The following is a 21334-nucleotide window of genomic DNA, read 5'->3' as shown; positions in this document are numbered from 1 at the left end:
CCTGTGAGCCCTCAGTTACTGGGGTCAAAAACCTCAGAAGCATTGTTGACCCCTCTCTGTCTCTCGCAACCCACACCCTGCCAGTCAGGAAATCCTGTCACCTCTCACCTTCAGAATGTCCAGAATCTACTACATCTCACACCTGTACGCCCAAACTCTGGTCCTGGTCACCATCATCTCCCACTTGGGTTATTGCCACAGCTCGTTACTGGTCCCCCTGCCTTTGCCCTGGCCCGCAGTCTGTTCACAACACAAAAGCCAGAGAGACTCTTTTAAAATGTAAGTCAGACCATGTCACTCCTATGATCAAAGCTCTACAAAGCCTGCCTCCTTCACTCAGAGCAAAAGCCAACTTGCAGGACCTACCTGAATGACCTTCCACCTGTCCTCTTACTTTCCAACTTCACTTTGTATAATTGTCCTCATCCCTCATGGCACTCCAGACACAATGACCTCCTTGCTGTCCTTGGAACATTCCAGCTACTGTCCTACCTTAGGCCCTTTATACCAGCTGCTGCCTCTGCCTGGCAGCACTCGTGGCCCCAAAATCTGCCTGGATCATTCGCTCATCCCACCTCAAGTCTATACTCAATGAGACCTATTCAAGCCATCCTATTTAATACAAAAACTACCCTGTACCTCATATTCCCATACTTCCCCTACCTTGCTCTAATTCTCTTTTTTCCACAGTCCTTATTACATTATAATATACTTGTTTATTTAATTTATTATTTATGTCTCTACCAGCTGCAATAAAAGCTCTATGAGGATAGAGGTCATTGTTCACTTTCACATATATGTTAGAGGAATGAATAAATATTTGCAGAAACTCACTCAATTCCAGAGCACTAGGAAACTGTCTATTGCATATGGCCTTAAACCAGGGAAGACAAATCCAAAAGGGGCTTAACTATTAATCAAAGTAGAAATTCAAGTCTTGGGATCCCATTTTTCCACTTGTGCTCCCACATAGGCCTTTCCTGTCACCCCCTTCATGAGAATAACTGCCAACAAAAGGAATTTACCTCGAAACGTGGGTCCCATTCTGACCACAGAAGTGGGGAGGAATGGGAGAGTGAGGCCATGAACTCTTCTAAGCAAGGACAGATTCTCTCCCCTCAGTAATTACTGAGCTCGAACTCTGTGCCAGGAATGGGGAACACACCGTGAAGACGGCAGAAAAGGACCCTGATCTCCTGGAGGTTAAATTCTAGAGTAGGTGCATATCCTAATCCTCATTCCTCACCAAGGTCTGTCCCCACAGGGCCATTTGGTCAGATTTCATCTCCCCTGTTGGAGATAGAAGAAAAAACTAGGTTTCACATTACACTTTTCCCTTAGATCCTTGCTACTCAAAGTGTGTTCCCCACCTAGCAGCATCAGATTCACGTGGGAGCTTAATGAAAACGCAGAATCTTAGGCCCCATCCTAGGCCTACTGAATCAGAAACTGTATTTTAATAGGATCCCCGAGTGATTCTTACGAACAGAAATGTTTGATATACACTGCCTTGGAGCTCCCCCCTGAATACAAGCTCATAGGCGTCACATAAATTGCAGGCAATGAAAATTTGAAGACTAGAAGGGAAAAAATTAGCCTCATGTTTTCCTTTTGCTAATAAGCAAGGAATGTCATTTGATGCCATGGATAATAACAGGAATTGTAATAGAAGATTAATGTCCCTGATCACTTAAAAATCGGCAGAACACAAGGCTGATCTGATATGATAATAATCTGCTAACGCTTTGTGCTGTCATACATACCCAAAGGCAGCATTTAAAATTATTTAAGTAAATATGTTGAAGAGGATAGACTCTGAGGTCAGACTTTCTGATTTCTAAGCCTGTCATTATAGCACTAGCTGTGTTTCCTGGGCCAATTTTCTTGGCCTCTCTTAAGTTTCAGTTTCCTCTTCTGTACAATCGAAATAATAATAGCGCTAACTTTGTAAGTTTATTATGAGAACTAAATGAGATAATGTTTATAAAGAAATATGAATAGTTGCCATATAGTAAGCACTCAATAAATGATATTATTATTATTGCAATCAACATTTAATTTATCCAGCAAATATTTTATTTATAGGACACAATATTCAGAAAATCAAGATGGAGTATGAGGAGCCTACTAAGATAAGCTGGTCAGTCTAGATCTCTCTGAAGAGAAGATATCTCACGGAAACCTGGAGAATGAGAAAAAGCCGGTCGCACGACGAGTGAGGGTCAAGAGTGTGAGGGGAGGAAGAGCCGCAGATGGGTACAGATCACGCAGGGCTGCCCAGCCCAGGACAGCGGGTGGGTTACATTCGTCATCTCCAGAAAGCCACCGAGTGCTTTTAGACAAGGGAGTGAATTAAACAGAAATGCTTGTTGGGGGTCCAGTGGGGACAAGGGTCTGGAAAAAGTCCTGGGACATACGAACATGAATCAACCATGGTGTCAGCTTCCAAGGAACTGTCACGCTAACAGTCTGACTTGAGATTTACTGCCAAAGTGAAAAAACGCTCCTCCCACGTGCTGCACCCTTCATTTCGCTCCCTGAGCAGCTCCTCATTTAGCACTTCAGAGCCCAGCTCGTGTGTCAGCCTCTCAGTGGGACCTGTGCTCGCTTCTGTCCCCTCCAATCACGGCCCCCTTTTTTATTTTTAATTATTACGGGTATATCAGAGTTGTTTATAGGGTACATGTGATGTTTTGATGCAAGAGTACAATGTGAATTATCAAATCAAGGCAATTGGGGTGTCCATCACCTCAGGCATTTATCATTCCTTTGTGTTAGGAGCATTCCAACTCCACTCTTTTAGTTATTCTAAAGTACACCCTAGCTTATTGTTGTTTATAGTCACTTTGTTGAGCTATCAAATATTGTTCATTCTATCTAATCATTTAACTATATTTTTGCACCCATTAATCATTCCCACTTTATCCCCACCTCCCCACTACCCTTCCCAGCCTCCGTTAACCGTCATTCTCTGTCTTCGTGAGATCACTTGTTTTTAACATTTAGCTCCCACATACAAGTGAGAACATGTGCGATTTGTCTTTCTGTGCTTGGCTTATTTCACGTAACATAATGTTCTCCAGTTCCATCCAGGTTGTTGCAGATGGCAGGATTTCATTCTTTTTTGTGGCTACATAATATTCCATTGTGTCTATGAACCTCCATTTCTTTATCCATTCATCCGTTGATGGACACTTAGGTTGATTCCACATTTTAGCTATTGTGAATAGTGCTGCAATAAACTTGGGAATGCAGATATCTTTTGGATACACTGAATTCCCCTCCTTTGCATCTATACCCAGCAGTGGGATTGTTGGGTCATATGGTAGTTCTATTTTTAGTTTTTTCGAGGAACTTACATACTGTTTTCCATACTGGCCTTCCTAATTTACATTCCCACCAACAGCGTCCGAGGGTTCCCTTTTTCTACCCATGACTCCTTTGTCTGATCTCTCAGAGCCCCTGGCATACACCTCTGGGGTGGAGCCTCATTTCACGCAATTGTCAGTAACTGTGTTCCTTTCTCCTCTGTCGTACTTATTTAAGGCTACATCTCCTCATTCCAGCTTCGTAGTCTTAGCAGCTATTATAAGGCTGGCACGTTAGCACGTGGCAGGTACACAATAAATGTTATTTTGAATAAAAAGGGCAGTATTTGTTTACCATTTTCTTCCTTATTGCAAAGAAATTTGTGCCTGATTCAACTTCTGCACGTCCATGGCAAACTAGGGACCCTGAGATGTGGAGCTTTCTTGAGGAAATTATCTCTTTTTTTAGTGACCATTCCCTGGAAGAGGATGGTCACTAAAAGATTGTCACACAAAACCTGAATTTGAAATGCCTTTTGCTAACAAAGTGGACATGTATTTAGCTCATTATATATAGTTGGGTTTTTTTTTTGACTTGAGCCCAGGATTTTCACCATAGAAACCATAGAAGAATATATACACCACCAGTGTTTTCATTCTGTTTTTTATTAGATTTTCCTCTCCATGGCCCTTTGCAGTGCTGCTCGTCTCACAGGTGGGGAAGCTGAAGCACAGGAAGAGCAGGCCGCACGATGAGTCAGTGATCAGACCCGGCTTCCTGTGAGGGGTGCTCTGGAGGTGGCTCTGCGGCCGCCACACTCACGCCTGACACAGACCTCACCTTGAATGCTTCCCTCTCCTGCGTGTCCTGCCAGGTACAGCTTCAACTCTTCCCTCGTCCTGTCTGTGTTCTCGCCCAATCCCAGAAAACCCAGCCACCCCACCTCAAATGCCTCACCTGGACCAAACCACCCATGCTGTCCCCCGTCCTTACTCTTCCCCAGATCCACTCACCTCCTCCCTGTCACCATGTCCCCCCTGCCACCCAACCCCTATCTGGTCACAGATCCCCTCAAAGTCCTGCTCTTTGAAACAAACACAGAACCTCAATTTGACAAAGAACTTGAATCCGATCCCACCCAGGAAAGTACCAACTTCCCAAGTAACAGCAGCTGATCTGATCCACCAGTATGTGCTAACAAGGGGTTAAAGGAAAGGAAGAAAGGCCTAAACTGAAAGGAGCCGAAATGAGGTACCCTTTCAACATGCAGGGTGACTTAATGGTCCCATCTGCTTGGCCCAGACCAACATACTGGTGTGTTCACTGAAAGAGTCAGAATTCATCTCTGCCAAAACTTTACAGGGCTTCGAAGACAGGAGAGAAGAAATTCCCTTACTGATGAATCTTCTACTTCAACATAGACCCTTGCCGGAACACACCCAGGGTTGGACAACCTAAAGCTTAAACGATTTGGATGGTGATGTTTAGAAAAAAAGAATACAAAATTACAAACATAAAATCAGGTACAAAAATGAGCATTTATTTAGAATGAGAAGAGAAATCATAACAGATGGCACATTTTTAAAAAGCTGATAAATGCCATAAATATCACAAAATCCAAGGCCTCCCACGGCCAGAGCAGTGAGGAGCCCTGAGATTCACTTCATCGGTATGCAATAATTCTGACTTTAAGTCTGGAGTTATTTTTCTCCTTCGTTTCCTGCTTACATTTTTGAAAGGTTGTCTGCCTTCGCCTTCTTATTTCCTCACTACTGAATCACTCTCTACCCACAGGTACTTAGTTCCAGTCCACACCACTCCAATGAAACTCTCTTCTCAGTGTCCCCAGCGGCTCCTGGTCACCAAATCAGATGGCTTTTGTCAGCTCTCATGCTGCTAATCTCTCTCTTTAGCCATAGACACACAAGACCATGCCTTCCGTCTCAGATGTCTATCCGCCTAGGCTACGAGAGGCTGTATTGTCACATGTGCTAATCTTTCTCTTTCACTGGTTTTACTTCCTCCTTCCATCTGCCAAATCAGGTATAATTCAAGGCTCAATCCTCAGCCTTCTGCTCTTGTCAGTCTATGTGCTTCCCCAACACCCCTCAAAGCTTCAAACAGACAGGAGGCTCCCAAATGACAGCTCTGGCCCTAATATCGCTCCTGTGTGCTAGTCTTGCAGCTAGACACCTCCTCATGAAAGTCCCCCTGAACCTCAAGCTCAGCGTGATCAAAGACAAAGTAATTGTGTTCACTCCCAAACTGGATGACTTCACTAGATACTGAAACTCAACGTTTCTAAAATTAAATGCATCATCTTTCCCCATAATCAGCTGTCTATCCAAACTTCCTCCTTCCGTTAAAGGTTTGACCTAAGCGAACGAATATTAGGTCATAATTTCAGCATAGGAAATGACACCACCTTTCTTCTGTCTTTTTTGCATAAAGTAATTCACTCTGGTTTGTTCCTCATGAGAACAGGAAGTTGCTCTGAAGAGTTGGCGGGAAGGAAGAGCATCTGCAACCCACTGGGTGAGGTTTGGTTTGAATTTAACTCTACGCCTGTCTCCAGGACATCCCACCACAAGACTTAACTCGCCCAAAATGTCGACGGTGCTAACTAGAGGAAAGTCAGAAGGCCCCTTTGGCAGCATCGAAGAGACTCTCACCTCCTAAAGCTGGAGGGCAAAAAAAAAATTCCGGGGAGCAGTTCTAGGTCTTAATTACCAGGTCAGTGGACTCCAGAGAAATTTAAATTCTCAAACCTGGCAAGTCTGCTATGCCAGACTAAGGACCCTGATTGAAAAAGAATGGTTCCCTGAAACTTGGAAATGGGACATCTGTGTTAATGTACTCAAAACCCTTGACACACCAGATTCCCTTGGCCTTTCTGGGCCTGCAGAAGTAGCTCACTCCTCCTCATTAAAGGCTAATATTTCTCTCTTACTTGAAGATAACCCTTCAGAAGCCACTGCCTTGCAAGACAATACATTCAAAGATCAGAATTTATTCCCACCTCCCCTTCTGGCCACCAAACAAATAACTAGGGTCATTCACAACATAATAGATCAGAGTGAGGAAAATCAAACTCCATCACCACCACCCCTTAGCCAAGATAGTAACTCACAAACAATCATGCATGCTGGGGGAAATGGCAGGGGTGGTGGTTCCCATAGATTTCCACTTAACTCACCAGTCTAACCCATAAAGAAACCCTATGGATCCTGGAAAACGCCAGTGGATTGCTGCAAACTCCGTCAATATTGGCTCTAAGTGCAGCTGCTATGGCAGATGTGGTGTTTTTGTTAGTGCAGATTAGCACGGCCTCAGCCACATGTGTCATTGACTGGCCAATTAGTTCCTTTACAATCCTGTCACAACAACAGAGACAGCTCACATTCACACAGAAGGCACAATAGTCTACATTTATGGTCTTGCCATAGGGCTGTATTAGCCCTCTGCCTCTGCCATAGTACAGTCTGAAGTGACCTCGACCCTCTGAACATTCTAAGGATGGCACCATGTTAATCCGCCAATGAGCAAGAGGCGGCAAGTATTTTGGAGGCCTTTTTAAGATATATGGATCTAGAAGGTGGGAGGTGTATGCCATGAAGATTCAGGGGCCTGTCACATCCGTAAAGGTTATTGTAGGGGTCGAGTTGTCCAGGAGATAATTTAGACAATTCCTTTACCAGGATCTTCATCTTCCTTTTATCCTTCCACCGGAATTCACGCAGGCCTCCAGCTACCATGTATTCTTTATCTCATGAATGACACCAAAAACTACATAACTGAAACCAAACTTATTGTCTTCCCCAGACACCCTGCTCCGTCTCCCTCGCCCACCCAACCACCCTGCCTGGAATCTGGGCATCAGCCCAGGCTTTGCCCTCCCTTCACCCCCACATCCACTCAGCCACTGAGTCCTCAACACCTCTCCTGCCAGGCTTCTCGTCTTCTCCACCGCCCTCATTCAGCCCTCGGCATCCCTTTCCTGGGCTGACGCTGGGGACAAATATTAGAGTGGAAAGGATGCCAATTTTGGAAATCTCTTGGTCTGTTGACTTAAGTTTAATCTTCATTTACCCACTCTCCGCTATGTGAACTTGGACACCAAAATTAGCCTCTTCAAGCCTCAGTCTCTTCAACTGTAAAATGGGGTAATAAATAGCTACCTCATAAGGTTGATTTGAAGATAAAATGGAACAAATGTTTAAAGTGCCTGACGGAGGTAGGAGTTCATAAATGGCAGCAATTGGCAGAATGAGCAGCGGTGCTAGGATGGCAGCCTTCCTCGCTGATCTCATGGCCTTTAATTTCAAGTCTCTTATTTATCTAAATGATTATTTCAACATGTAGATTTGGCAATGCTGCTGTGTTGCTCCCCTACTGAAAAATGTTTATTGTTTCCTAGGGACTGTCTGATAAAAGAAAATGGCTTTGCATGAGTCACCCGTTCCTTTTGGTCCGCCCCATCTCCTCTCTCTACTTTCCCCACCCTGTACCATCACCACGACACTTTCCACTCAGACAATAATAATTTATTTGTGCTTCCCTGAACAAGCAACGCTCTATCACGCCTTAATACCTTTGCTCGTTTAGATTTAGTCCCTCTATCTAAATATACACCTGCCCATCTCTTTTGTCTTAGCTAAAAGTTCTGTCCCATGAGAAACTATCCCCGCATCCCTCAAGTAGATTTAAACAATATCTAAAGCAGAGTAGTGAATTTTACACATTCCCCCACTCTAGCAAGACCCCAGGGTGTTTCGATCCCCTTGTATTCGTGCCGTTCTCCCCAACTTTACAGCCTAATCTTTGAAGTCAGGGAATCTGTCTGATTCATATTTGCCCTTTACCCCACCCCACACCTGGTACCTACTAAAAGCTGAACGAAAGAATGAAGGAATGAGGGCCACCTCTCATGCACAATTAAATCCATATTTAATAATGTGTCATGACACGAATCTCAACCCACAAATTCAGGTAGGTATAAAACGCAACTTTCTGTATATTGTTATCACTCACCTTCATTTTTGGTTTGTGTACCCATTCCTTTACTGAAGGAAATTGAATCTTAATTTAATTCAGGGTGTTCTCAGTGAATTCAGAATTTCTTTCTCCACGTTTCCCCTAATTCTGTCTAAGTAGTACCTCAGGTAGCACAGTGTTTCAAGACCCAGGGAAGGGGAGGAGAAACACCTGGCCTTCGGCCTCCATTTGGCCCCTTTGGCTTCAGCTGAGACACCATCAGCCCATCTGGTTTGTGGTTTCTGGACCATACAGGACACAGTTACATGTTTCTTGCTCTGCCCTTAGGTCTCCTCGGGTCGGGCTCTCTCTCAGCAACTTCCATACTGTTCTTGGTGGACACCCAGAACATATTGAGTTGTTTGGCATGCTCTATTGGGTGAAAGGAAACTCTTTGAGGTCTTTTTGCTTACATATCACAGATGCATGGTCCTCTCTCCTCCACTATCCCACCCTATGCAGGGTAGAGCTAAACTTCTACAAAACTGTCACCACGCCTGGCTTCACTGAGATTGTAAAGCTTAGGCACTCTGCTGAAGCGATCCCCAAAATACACGTAGGATTTTTATCCTGTGCTCCTCCCATTTCCAGACGGAGCCTGAAGGAGAGCTTGGAGAAGGTCCCTTCTGAGGCACACACGTCGGCACTTACCACTCCAGTGCACACCACTGCTTCCCATCCACAGCACACCTTTTCCACGGAGGCAGAAAGATTTTCTACTCTGGAGTAATAAGAACTGGCTCTGACTGATCCTCTACCCTTGCAAATCTATCATATTTGTCTTTAACGTGCTTACCTGAGCCCTTTGGGACTTAAACGCTATTGAAACTCCAAAATACGCGTTCTTATAACTCAAAATAAGCTCTTGAAACAGAACATCCAAGAATCTGATTCTTCGATAACTTAACAAATATTATTGACTACTACTATGGACCAACTGTTGCAAGTTCTGGGGACACCTGGAGATAAGTGTCTGATGATAAGTGTCAAAGAGCTTAGTGTCTCATGGAATCACAGGTTCCTGAGTGTTTCTATCCTAGCCCTTCCCTAAAGCAGTAAACATAGACAATCCTGGCTAACTGTGCCATGATAGGATGGTTCCCAGGCTAATAGAGAGGGAGAGAGGAGTATATCAGTTAATTTATAACTATCAGGTTTTTTTTTTTTTTTTTTTGAGACAGAGTCTTACTCTGTCGCCCTGGCTAGAGTGCCATGGCATCAGCCGAGCTCACAGCAACTTCAAACTCCTGGGCTCAAGCAATCCTTCTGCCTCAGCCTCCAGAGTAGCTGGGACTACAGGCATGCACTACCATGCCCGGCTAATTTTTTCTATATATATTTTTAGTTGTCTGGCTAATTTCTTTCTATTATTTTAAGTAGAGACAGGGTCTCGCTCTTGCTCAGGCTGGTCTCGAACTCCTGAGTTCAAATGATCCTCCTGCCTCGGCCTCCCGGAGTGCTAGGATTACAGGCATGAGCCACCACGCCTGGCCAACTATTAGGTTATTAAATATGAAACATCTGATTTCCTTAAGTGCTAAGTTTGACAGATGATGTCTCTGACATTTCACTTTGACACTTTTTGTTTCATTTTTTATTGCTAAGGTACATCCTCAGTCTTTCAAATGTACGGTTTGGCTTGTGACTATCTTTCAAATTGGTTTTTAGAACAATTTTTGTGAAACCATGGGTAAGTCAAAAACTCATGTTGTTTTCGAATATGAGCTCCGTCGTGGAACCAATGAGGCACAGACAGCTCGAAATATCAACGAAGTGTTTGGGAGGATGTGGCTAATGAACGCACAGTACATCGATGATCTGGCTCAAGGTACCCTGATGTGCCATCTACTGTCTGGGGTAGAATATGAGCTCATCGAAAGTCAGCTAGTATGCAAGCACAAATTTCGGTTTGAAGATACGGCTCTTTCTCTGAAACCCCAAGCTTGCTGCTTCTCCCAGTTGCAATTACATCACATGAAAAAATCACAATCTCTTATACCATGAGTATTCCAGTGCTTGGAAAAGAGAATGACAAAGTTAAGAGCAGCAGGGAGAAGCTGGTATGAGTGCAGCAAAGTGAAAGTTAAAAAAAGAGGACGAGAACCCCCACCCCCAGAGTACAACGAGAGAAGAAAACTTGGCTGTTGTCTTCTCCATTGCATCTCAAGTATCGCCGTTTTAGCGCAGAGTGGAACCCTAAATATTCATTTAATGAATGGATTTATAAATAAATAAAATGTCAAGATACAAGAATTTTCAAAGTCAGAAGATATTTTTAATGTGAGACTCTAGTTACAAATGAATGGGGAAGGTTTAAGTCAATTGAGATCTTTTATAGTGTTCTATCGTTGAATATCACAAAGGTAATGAGAAGAGCCTGCAGTCGGTGTGCTACCGAAGCTGTTATTTAAACAATTTGTAATCATTACACCAAAAGTTGGGTGTTCTTATCCTGGAGCTGTAAGTGAAGCTTCTCAATTGTAAGCCCTAGAGAATTAGGGAAACTCAGTGTGCCCAATTTGAAAGTAGAAATGTCACTAGTTCAACATACCAAGGAAATGTAACCTATATCACAACCTACCAGAGATGAAAGTAACCTTGAGTTTGCAATTACACTCACAACTTCCCTGCCACAGTTTAAGCATCATTCACTCTGCAAGTACTTACTGAGCACCTACTCTGTGCCCATCTCAGCACCAGGTACTGAGGGTGCCCTGGTGAACAAGACGGGCTGGATGCCTCGCGTAGCTGAGCATGCCACTTTACAACACCTGCCCCTCCCTTCCTCAACCCCTGCATCCTCTGTACTTCGACCTTATTAGGTCTGCATCATTCCCTGGCGAGAGGAAGAGTGCTGAGGGCTCGGGAATGCGGGAGAGGCCTGGCTGCGCCAAGAAAGAGACGCCAGCTGTTCTTAGTGCTCTCTTCATATCCTGTTCATGCCGAGGAATCGCATGTGCTTAAAGAGCAACCAAACACCCCAACTCTCAGAGCCCCACAGACGTGGAAGAAACCTGAGAGGTTCTAAGTGATTTGAGTCCAAGTGTTTCATCTCCAGAGAGGTAAAATAGAGGACTCTGCAAGCACAACGACCTGGCGGGTTTAGTAGGAGAGTTGGAAGTAGGACTCCTGACACCTCAGCCCATCTTCCCGCCTCTCCACCAGGAGGGCTGCCTGAAGCCAGAGTCCACCCTGGCCAGTCCACGGGAACCCCAGCTGGGGATTCCGTCCTGCTCAGCGATGCGCCAGGAGCAGGGCAGCTGATCTCAAACTCAGACACAGGGAGCTGTGAGCACCCAGAGGCTGGACTGCTGGAGACACATTAAGCTCAAGAGGTCCTGACACCTGATAAAATCCCTGGATCAAGTCCAATGTATGACAAAACTTTACAAGACACATCTGTATGTGTGTTCTCTTCCATCAACCCCCTAGAAATCTTGCATGGCACTGAAGGCTGCATTGAAGTATGGCTTAAAAACTGTCTTTTATATCAACGCTAAGATCTGGACGCAACCCATGAGTGGAACAGAGCACACCCTGAGCCACCACTTTGCAGCACATGCCCCTCCCTTCCTCAACCCCCTGCGTGCTCTGTACTTTACCCTTATCAGGTCTGCACTGTTCCCTGGCAGGAGGAACGGACAGACATCAAATGCCAGGCCTAGGGGGGAACCAGAGGCCCATCCCTCCAAAAGGCCCTCCTACCTCCCCCCTGTAGTCACTATAATCCCTACCACGGGCAACGGCCCTTACTGGCCTCATAAGGACAAAAATGAATTTAACTGTGTGAAGGCACTAAGTTACCTGAGCAAAGTTATACTTTAGCCAAACACTTTCTCCAGGGTTAATTTTAAACTCATTTAATTGCCTCCCCTTATCAAGGAAGAAGATAAAACTCAAGAAGGGTAAGTTTTGATGAATGACAAGAGATGAGGACTGAAAGAGATGGAGCATCCTGGCCTGGTGCGGTGTAGCACTGAGGGAGGGAACAGCAAAAACGAAGGGAGAAATGCCCAATAGTGGAAAGAGATCAGCAATGTAAATGTTGCCTCTTCCATTATCTTGAGCAAGCCACACATCCAGGGCCTCCTTTGACCCACTTTCAGTTTGAGTTGGTAACAAGTAAAATCAGATGTTAAAAAAAAGAGGTTGAAATAAATATTAGTAAATAATTTTCCTTAAAGACACCAAACTACCTATCACTAAAATCAAATAATGTATTAAGCAAGACTTCACATGCATGGCCCAGGCTTTGCAAGCCAAAGATGGACAAAGGACCAAGCAGTAGGAAGAGCCATGTCTGGACCTCTGGAGTGGTTAGTGTGGAGAGGAAGACAGGAGAACTAGGGAAAAGTGGTCTTTTCAATATGAATTTCACTATTATAATTACACTCTTAAATGTTTGTTCAATTCTTTGGGTTTTCAGAAGCAAAACTGTGTAGTGAAAAGATCTGCTTAGAAACAGGGTAGACCATGTCTTGACCACTTACTGTACAATATGACCGGGTGTGCATGCATTCATGTTTTCTCATCTGCAAAAATGGAAATAATATCTATTATTTTCATTCACATTATAATTTACATTATAATAATAATGCAAGATTGTTGTTAGAAAGTACCCACTATTATAAATTGGGTGTTAAATTGCTGTGAGTTTCTCTCTCCACCCTCCTTACCGACACCTCCTTCTCTCCCTCTCCTTGCCGTCCGCGGCAGGATCTCAGCCCCACAATGTCTCTTCTATCCGAGATTCTCCCTGTGGACCTAACCATGCCATATGCTTTGTAGACTTTTTAAAAAATTCATTTAATGTCTTTCTGAATTCAAAAAACTCTAAAATATGTGCATCAGTCAGGAAAAAGAACACCACTGTGTTTAAAATAGCAAACCCCTGCACAAGTGACTGGAGAGCAGAGAAAGGCAGGGAGAGACCATGGCGGCACTTCTGCCCCAGGAGCCCGGCAGACAAAGCAAGGAGATGTGGTTACTGAAACCCAGTGGCCACCTGCAGAGGCTGGAACCATAGCTGCCGGTCAGGCAGTGGTGGAGTCATGGAACAGTTGCGGCTGCTGGTGTAGCTGCTGTATGAGTCAGGGAGGATGGGAGAGAAGTCCCAGACTCCTCCCTCGCTCTTCCCTCCCGTCTCCCACAAATGCCTCCAGAAGCCCAGGACACACAGCCCGCAAGGGTCAAGGCAGAGCAGGAGAAACAGAAGGACTCAAACTGAGGGCAAATAAAATAAAAAATGAACTGTCAGTAACTAACTTCCCAACTGTCAGCCAGCACCTTAGCTAACAGCTGACATTTTTTTATGTACTTATGGATGGCAACCTGAGAGCAAGACCCTTTGAGCCAGCAGTGTTGGATGGTTTGATTTCATGGAGCTGGAAGGCATCAAGGAATAAGAGAAAAAAAAGAATCCAAGTGTTTTAAGTCTAGCACATTTATAAGGAGTTATAAAACTATAAATTATATAGGAATATAGGAAATAAATAGGAATATAGAAAAATTAAGAAATGCACAAAACCAAAGTAAAGAAAAGTATGATTTTTCTGAAGGAATATAAGACAACCTAAATCAATGCTGAGTCATACTACATTTTCCCAGAAAGGTAGACTTAACAGTGTAAAGCAGTCAAATTCCTTCCAAATTAAATTATAATAAATTCCATGTAATTCTAATCAAAAGTCCAATAGAATATGGCAAAGAAGTGGGAGGAAGGGAAGAGCATCTGACGCATCTGACAAATTGATTATAAAGTCTATATGAAGAGTAAATATACAAAAATCGCCAAAGACACCAAACCCAAACATAGAGAAAAGCTTAATTTAAAATAGTACTGTCATTTCAAATATTTATGTTATCAGTTAACTATTTTGAAAAAATTAAGTTTACTACCTACCTCCCACTATAAGAAAATAGATTTTTAAATATATTACAGAGCTAAAACATCACAAAAACTTTATATTAGAAGAAAATAGAGAAGAATATATTTGTAATCATAGGGTGAGGTAAGTCTAAGTGTGGCTATAAAGGAAACAACAGATTTGCTCTAAAAAAATTAAACATTTCTACATGGAAAAAGTTAACAGACAGGTGACACAGTGGGAGGGAACATTTGTAATGCATGTAACCGATAAAGAGTTTATTCATGCCATATAAAGAGCTGTCATAAACCAGTAACAAAAAGACAACGCTTCATTTTTTAAAGAATAAATTATATTAGGTAATTCACTGGAGAAAAATTACAAATGGCAATAAATAAAACTAAAAATGAAATTTTCAACTTCTCAAAGTTTTTTAAAATGCAAATTATAGTAAGAGACCATTTTTTGCCTGTCAGTGTTATAAAAAATTTTTACAAATGATGATATAGGATAGTGCATATAATATAGAGAAAAGGCACTCTTACACGATGTGGCTGGGAATGTAAATTGGTGCAACTTTTAGAGAGCAATTTGACAATATCCACTGAAAGTTATAAAGTACATGGTTTATGCAGACACAGCCAGTAAAAAGTGGCCAGGCACAGTGGCTCACACCTGTAATCCTAGCATTTTGGGAGGCCGAGGCAGGAGGATCGCTAGAGCCCAGAAATTTGAGACCAGCATGGGCAACAGCAAGACCTCATCTCTACAAAAAATAGAGAAAGTAGTCGGGCGTGGTGGTGCATGCCTCTAATCCCAGCTACTCAGGAAGCTGAGCCAGGGGTATTATTAACTATTATTGCTATTCATATACTTCAGAATTTGACTCAGGGCAAGAATAAGTCTTGTGATAAGTGCCCCTTTAATTTTAAATAAAAAGTTGATATTCTTACCCATCTAGTGAGCCATAAATGCAAACATGGCAGCAGGGCAGAAAAAACATGGGCATACTCATCTTCCTTTCAAAAATGAATCCAGCTACTTGGCCATCTCGCCCCGCCGACTGAACTCCCTTCTGGAACAGAAGCACACTTCTGTTCTTTCGGAAAGTTAGGAAGTACTACTTGGCCTGCCTAGTCAACAACATCAGGGAATCCTAGAACAGAGCACTAAACGAAGTATGAACTGTCCCAGTCCCCTGCACGGCTTTCTTCTCTTCTCCACCCCTCCCGGACCCCTGCCAAGGCCTCCAGAATTTCTTAGAAGCCAGAACACCACCCACCCAAAAGATGCAAAGAAGATGTTGAGCCCTGAGATGAGTCTTCCCTTGCAGCTCACACCTTAGAGTTCTGTTTAACACCTTTGTGTCTCTTTCTCACCATCTAGTCAAAACTGTCGTCTCCTCTCAGTGAAGTTGGGGTGTAGGAGAATAAACACACTTCATGTTATCGGAATCCCAGTCTCTGTAATCTACAATCTTTAATCTCGGTTGCAAAGGTCTAGAATCTTAGTTCATTTATTGAAGAGAAAAGCTTCTTTGTAGCTTCCTGAAACTTCCAGCAACCTCCTCTTCTGATCAAGAACAACTTCTAGAACTTTTCCTTCCAGAAAATGTGCACCAAGTTCCCTTCCACGGGCTAGAAGTGGGGCAGGAGTGCTGTCAGGGTGAGGCGTGTGGGAAAACTGAGCCCTAAGCCAAAGGCAACTAAAAGATACTGGCCCAGAGAAACATTGAGATGCCAGTAGACATCCATCTGATGCTCACATCTCCTTGGCAAAGGTTCTTGTCTTGCATATGGTGTCTTACACGTGTGGACACTTTAAAAACTCAGTAACATACATCGAGGGTGTCTTTAACTTCAACTCATGTCGTCTTTGAAGTGGTTCACCCACCGAAAGCCAGGGCTGCGACGTAAGAACCAAGAAGTTCTCTCCCTCTGTGGCAAGCCCCGCTGGAGGAGGGGGACTCCCTCAGCAGCGCACCTCTCCTGAGACGACCCCGGGTTGAGTGACGGATTTGGCTGTGCAGGAGGATAACAGTGAGTTTAAGTGTTACATTGCCCCAGTCGAACATTAAACTCTCACTCTGTTTAACTACATTTCAGGACAAAAAAGTAGACATCAAAATGGCTAATCATAGCAGGCTGTGAATATAATGGGCCACAGAATACATTCAGTATATTCAACTAACATTTACAGAGACTCTGACACACGCCGGCTGCTTTTGTGTGCATTTTTTTAAAAAAAAAAGCAATGAAAGCAAGAGGCAAAAAAAATGTTTAAAAGGCTATGACAATTTAAGACAGTATTTTTTTTTTATCTTTTATACCTCAGAGGATGAGATTTGCCTATCTGTTGTTTCTAATTGGTATTTTTATGGATGGGATTTTGTGTAAGGTAGGATTGTGGATGATCAATTTTGTGGAAATATGAACGGCCAGTACGAAGGTTTTAACAATGACTCTATCAGGAAAGTTGCTGAGGAATATAACAGTTCCACTGCACTGCCCAGTCACACAGTGGCTTCATTCCGTTTGGCATTAACAACACTCCTGTGAAGTCGTAAGAATAGGAACCGGCTTCCTTGTTTACAGAGGAGACAATTGAATCTCAGCGTGTTCATGTGATTTATTTAGTTATGTCACATACATAGTTGGTTGAAGAGGCTGGAGTCAAACCCAGGCCTTATGACCCCAAGCTCAATCTTCTTCCTTCTTCCCTTGTTAACACTAGGAAGTTACTGGAGGCAGAGAGCCAATGAGGGCAATTCAGATAGAACACAGGAGAGAGGGAGAGATTCAATGAGAGAGGGAGAGATTCAATGAGAGAGGGAGAGAGACAATGAGAGACAGAGAGAGAGAGAAACTAGTTTCTCTCAGGAAGAAACTAGACTCTGAGAGCAGCTCTCAACTCTGAAACTCCATGACATCTATCTATAGGGTCGTGATATCAAATGTATAAATACACGTTTATATTATATAGTACAGAGTATGGGTACTAAGCAAAGTGAGACTGAAATTGAAATGCAAAGAGATGAGTGTAAAATAAGAAGTGTCACTAAAAATTAATGGAATAAGGCTCATGGTGACTGCCATCACATAAGGTATAGTGCTAAGAAGTCTCTGCATAGGGAAACCCTAAACATAACTTTTAGGGTTAGACGACTAGGGTGAAGTCCCGGCTCCACTATTCATTAGCTATGTCACTTTGAGCAAAGCTTTTCTGTGTTTCAGTTGTTTTCATGTAGAAAATGAGAGTTGGGTGCCATGCCTCATGCCTGTAATCCTAGCACTCTGGGAGGCTGAGGCAGGAGGATCGCTTAAGGGCAGGAGTTTGAGACCAGCCTGAGCTCTGAGCAAGAGTGAGATCCTGTCTCTACTAAAAATAGAAAAAATTAGCCTGCCATGGGGGCACACACCTGCAGTCCCAGCTATGCAGGAGGCTGAGGCGGAGGATCACTTGAGCCCAGAAGTTTGAGGCTGCAGTGAGCTATGATGACACCACTGCACCCTCTCTAGCCTGGGCAACACAGCGAGACTCTGTCTCAAAAAACTAACTAACCAAATAACTAAATAAGTAAATAAATAAAAGGAGGAAGATCACAATTTACCTTCCAGGATTGTTAGTGAAATTGGCACAAGATAAGCACATAAGAGACCTTTGTAAGCTATAAAACACTATAGGAGTATGAAGCAGCAAAAACTATGACCAATGTGTGGAAGTTACAATCCAGAGGATTTAAATTAAATGTAAGAAGGACTCTCTGTGGGGTAATATAGTCCAGTGGAAGTTTGCAAACAGAAGCTGGGTGGCCACCAGTAGAAATGTGGCAAAAAAGACTTCTGCCTTAGAAGGGAGGGTAACTGATATTATTTCCAAGTTTACTTCTGAATCCGAGATCTGTGATGAGTGATATTTGGCAGCTGGGGCAGCTGCAGGTTTATAAACGGCAATCCTGATACACACTGTTTTCCTTTCTTCGTAAGGCTGTTACAGAAAAGTTGTGTCTATCCATGAGCAGACCTCATGCAGAACCCAAAGGCTGGCTGGGCTTGTATCTTTGACTCTCCAGTGATGAGCTCACCGTTAGTACAAATGTAGCAGGAAACAGAGTTCTCTGCCTCCGTCAGGCCGTGCCTCCTACGTGACAGCAGCAAAACCCTAACACAGTAAGCGGCACCAACATCCACCCTATTGCCCAGACTAAAAATCAGGGAATTATCATCTCTCTCACTCCCTCATCCGGTCCATTAGCAAATCTAGCTAACTCTTATCCAAACGACTTCCTCTCAACCCTTCTATTACCAACAGCGTGGTACAAGCCACCGCCGGCTCTCACCTGGATTGCTGGGATAGCTTCTGACGGGTCTCCCGGCTCAGAGTCTCGATTCGCCACCGTCTGTGCTCCATAAACAATTAAAATGTCCCTTGTAGATGGCGAATTACGTCATGTCTCTCTCTGCTCTCAGCCCTCTAATGACTTTCTATCACACTTAGAATAAAATTCACACTCCTTTCCAAAGCTTTCAAGATCCTACGCCATTTGGCCCCCGGCTACCTCTCCCATTTTGTTTCCTATCCATTTCCCTTTAGCTCACTCCATCCAACCACACTGGCCTCAGACGTACCAGACGCTTTTTGGTCTTAAGACTTCGCACTTGCCATCTCTCTGCTTGGTGCGCTCTTCCCTAGATGTCTCCGTGGCTTGTTCTCTCACAGCTCATCAATCGCCCTTCTCCCATCGCTCCCTACTGCCTTGCCTTGCTTAATTTTTCTTCGCAGCATTTACTACCACGTGACTTATTAAATACATTTGCTTCTTTTTTTATTGTCTATTTACCATCTCTCCATTAAGAATACAACTCCATAAGGGCCTTTGTTTATCATTGTGCCCATAGCACTCAGGGCAGTTTCTGGAACATGGTAGATATTTGATAAACACTTGTTGAATGAGTGAATGAACGACAGTGCTGACGCTTACTTCGAATACTAGAATTTTGAGAGGTACATTTAAGGAGATCTTTGCGGCAAATTTGGGGAATGGTGGTGATGTCCAACACTCAATTTTAGGTGTAGCTCACACTGTGTGTGTCATAAGGTAATATCGTATCTTTCCATTACTCCACCTTCAGCTACCTTTCTCTACACATGGCAACCTGTGGTAGTGACGACTTGGGGACAATAAGCCATTCCACAGTGGGAGTGTCAGGAGCCCTGGGGGCACATCCACTGCCAGAATCCAAGCACAGCCAGGAAATCTGTGACACTGTGACTGCCCAAGGGAGTGAGGGTCTCCCCTTAGATTCCTAGAAAACTTGGAGGGAAGACTAGACTTCCTACAGAATGTGAGATGGAGGCTCGTGTCATTCTGTTGAGAATCAGAAGGCAGGGCGACCCAGCAGAGCTGCAGGCACCTCCCAATGGGGCAGGGGAACATCAGCATTGCCCTTTTTCTGGTGATTTACCAGAAATCTGGAGAAATTTTCCCAGTAAAGGGGAAGCTTTGACAAAAGTGAGAAAATCATCACGGAGGTGATGCTCTCCCACCTTCTGGGTGGGCTGTGAGGACAGAGTACCCACTTAGCTACCTGCATTGCCAAGGCAGGTTGGCTTCTGGGTAAATCCTAAAGGTCCCTGGCACCATCAGTGGCTATATTGTTTCTGAATAGGGTTCATTTCTGAGTCTGAACACCATGAGGAATAGGACTCTGATTCCCCTTTTCTAGAATTACCTCATTCTGTCTTTGGATGATCCAAAAACTTGAGAAAGAAAAAAAAAAACCACTCAAAGTAAAAATTTATCTCTACTAACACCAGAACTTACCCAGACCCCTTTGAAAATGGTAATTTAACATGTGGCCCCCACTCCTCCTTAGAGAAGGACCAGGGAACGTCTAGGGCTTAACCCACTAACGAAAGCTGCTACTCTGGCTTTGAGGGGCCAGGGTTTGCTCTCCAATTCTCTTCTTCTGATGAGCTATCATTTCAAATGAGTCACTCTCAGAAAGATGCCCCCACAATAGAGCTCTTTTCCTGTTAAGCTGTGGTAAGCCAAAACCTACTTCAGAGAATACAAAGTCACCACTCTGGGGGGCTAAGAAAAGATATGAGTTTAATGTGTTTTTAGTTCTTTGAAAAGAAAAAAGGAAAGAAAACCTCAAACTACTAAACTAGAAGCACTGTGCATGTGTGTGTGTGTGTGTCTTCTACTTTGGGTTTAGCATTTCATAAAGGAACAACGCATATTCGATGTTCAGTAAACAGTTTCAAAAGTTTTGGGTTTTTGACATTCCTTATGTTTCAACTGATGTAAGAAAAAAATTCAAGCTTCGTAAAGGAACTGCCAATATCTTTTCCCTAGAATCAGTACTTAAAGCATAGTAAACTACAATCCTATCTCCAGAAAATTCCAAAGGTGTCCTAGTACAGCTCAGACTTAGAGGGGAGAAAGTGCTGGTGGTATCACTACTAGCTCATGGTGTTCTGCCATCTCAGAATGGCCCAGCCCCTTTCCCAGTCCCTCTTTGCTCTGGGACCATTACTAGAAGAGTCCACTGACAAAAAATATATGGGCCAGCAAACTTCTCATGGCCTGGGAACTGGCATACTTGATGCTTGAAGCCAAAGGGGAGGAACAGGAAGAGGAGGATTTCATCCACAGGGCTGAGAATACAGACCAGCAGACAAAAGAAGGACAAATATCTCTCTGACTTTCTCTGTGAGGTACCTGGTCAGGAGCCTGATCACCCAAAGCACATGACTGAATGGAAGAGTTTTAGGGCGAGCAGGTGACACATTCCAACTGGAGCTTTGGTTTAGCTGATTAATTTATTTGACAAATATTTTTGAGTATCTTCTAAATAAAAGTTTTAGCTCTGGTGACCTGGTAGTTTCCCTTGGTTCTCTTTCTTGTTTTCCAATGCTATGAATTAGGATGCATTATTGCTTTTTTTTTTCATCTGTAGCCTCAAACCCCTATTGGATAATCTACTCAAAGCTGGATAAACACTCACACACATGCAGAAGCCAACACTGATATAGATTCACTACTCCTAAAAACATAGCCACAAACCCAAGCTGAGAGATGCTTGTCTTATAGTTAAGGTTATTCAGTCAACACATAT

This window comes from Propithecus coquereli, unplaced genomic scaffold (assembly GCF_000956105.1).
Source record: "Propithecus coquereli isolate 6110/MARCELLA unplaced genomic scaffold, Pcoq_1.0 Scaffold56, whole genome shotgun sequence".
Taxonomy (NCBI): Eukaryota; Metazoa; Chordata; class Mammalia; order Primates; family Indriidae; genus Propithecus; species Propithecus coquereli.
The sequence above is the reverse complement of the archived record's forward strand: the minus strand, read 5'-3'. Positions refer to the sequence as shown.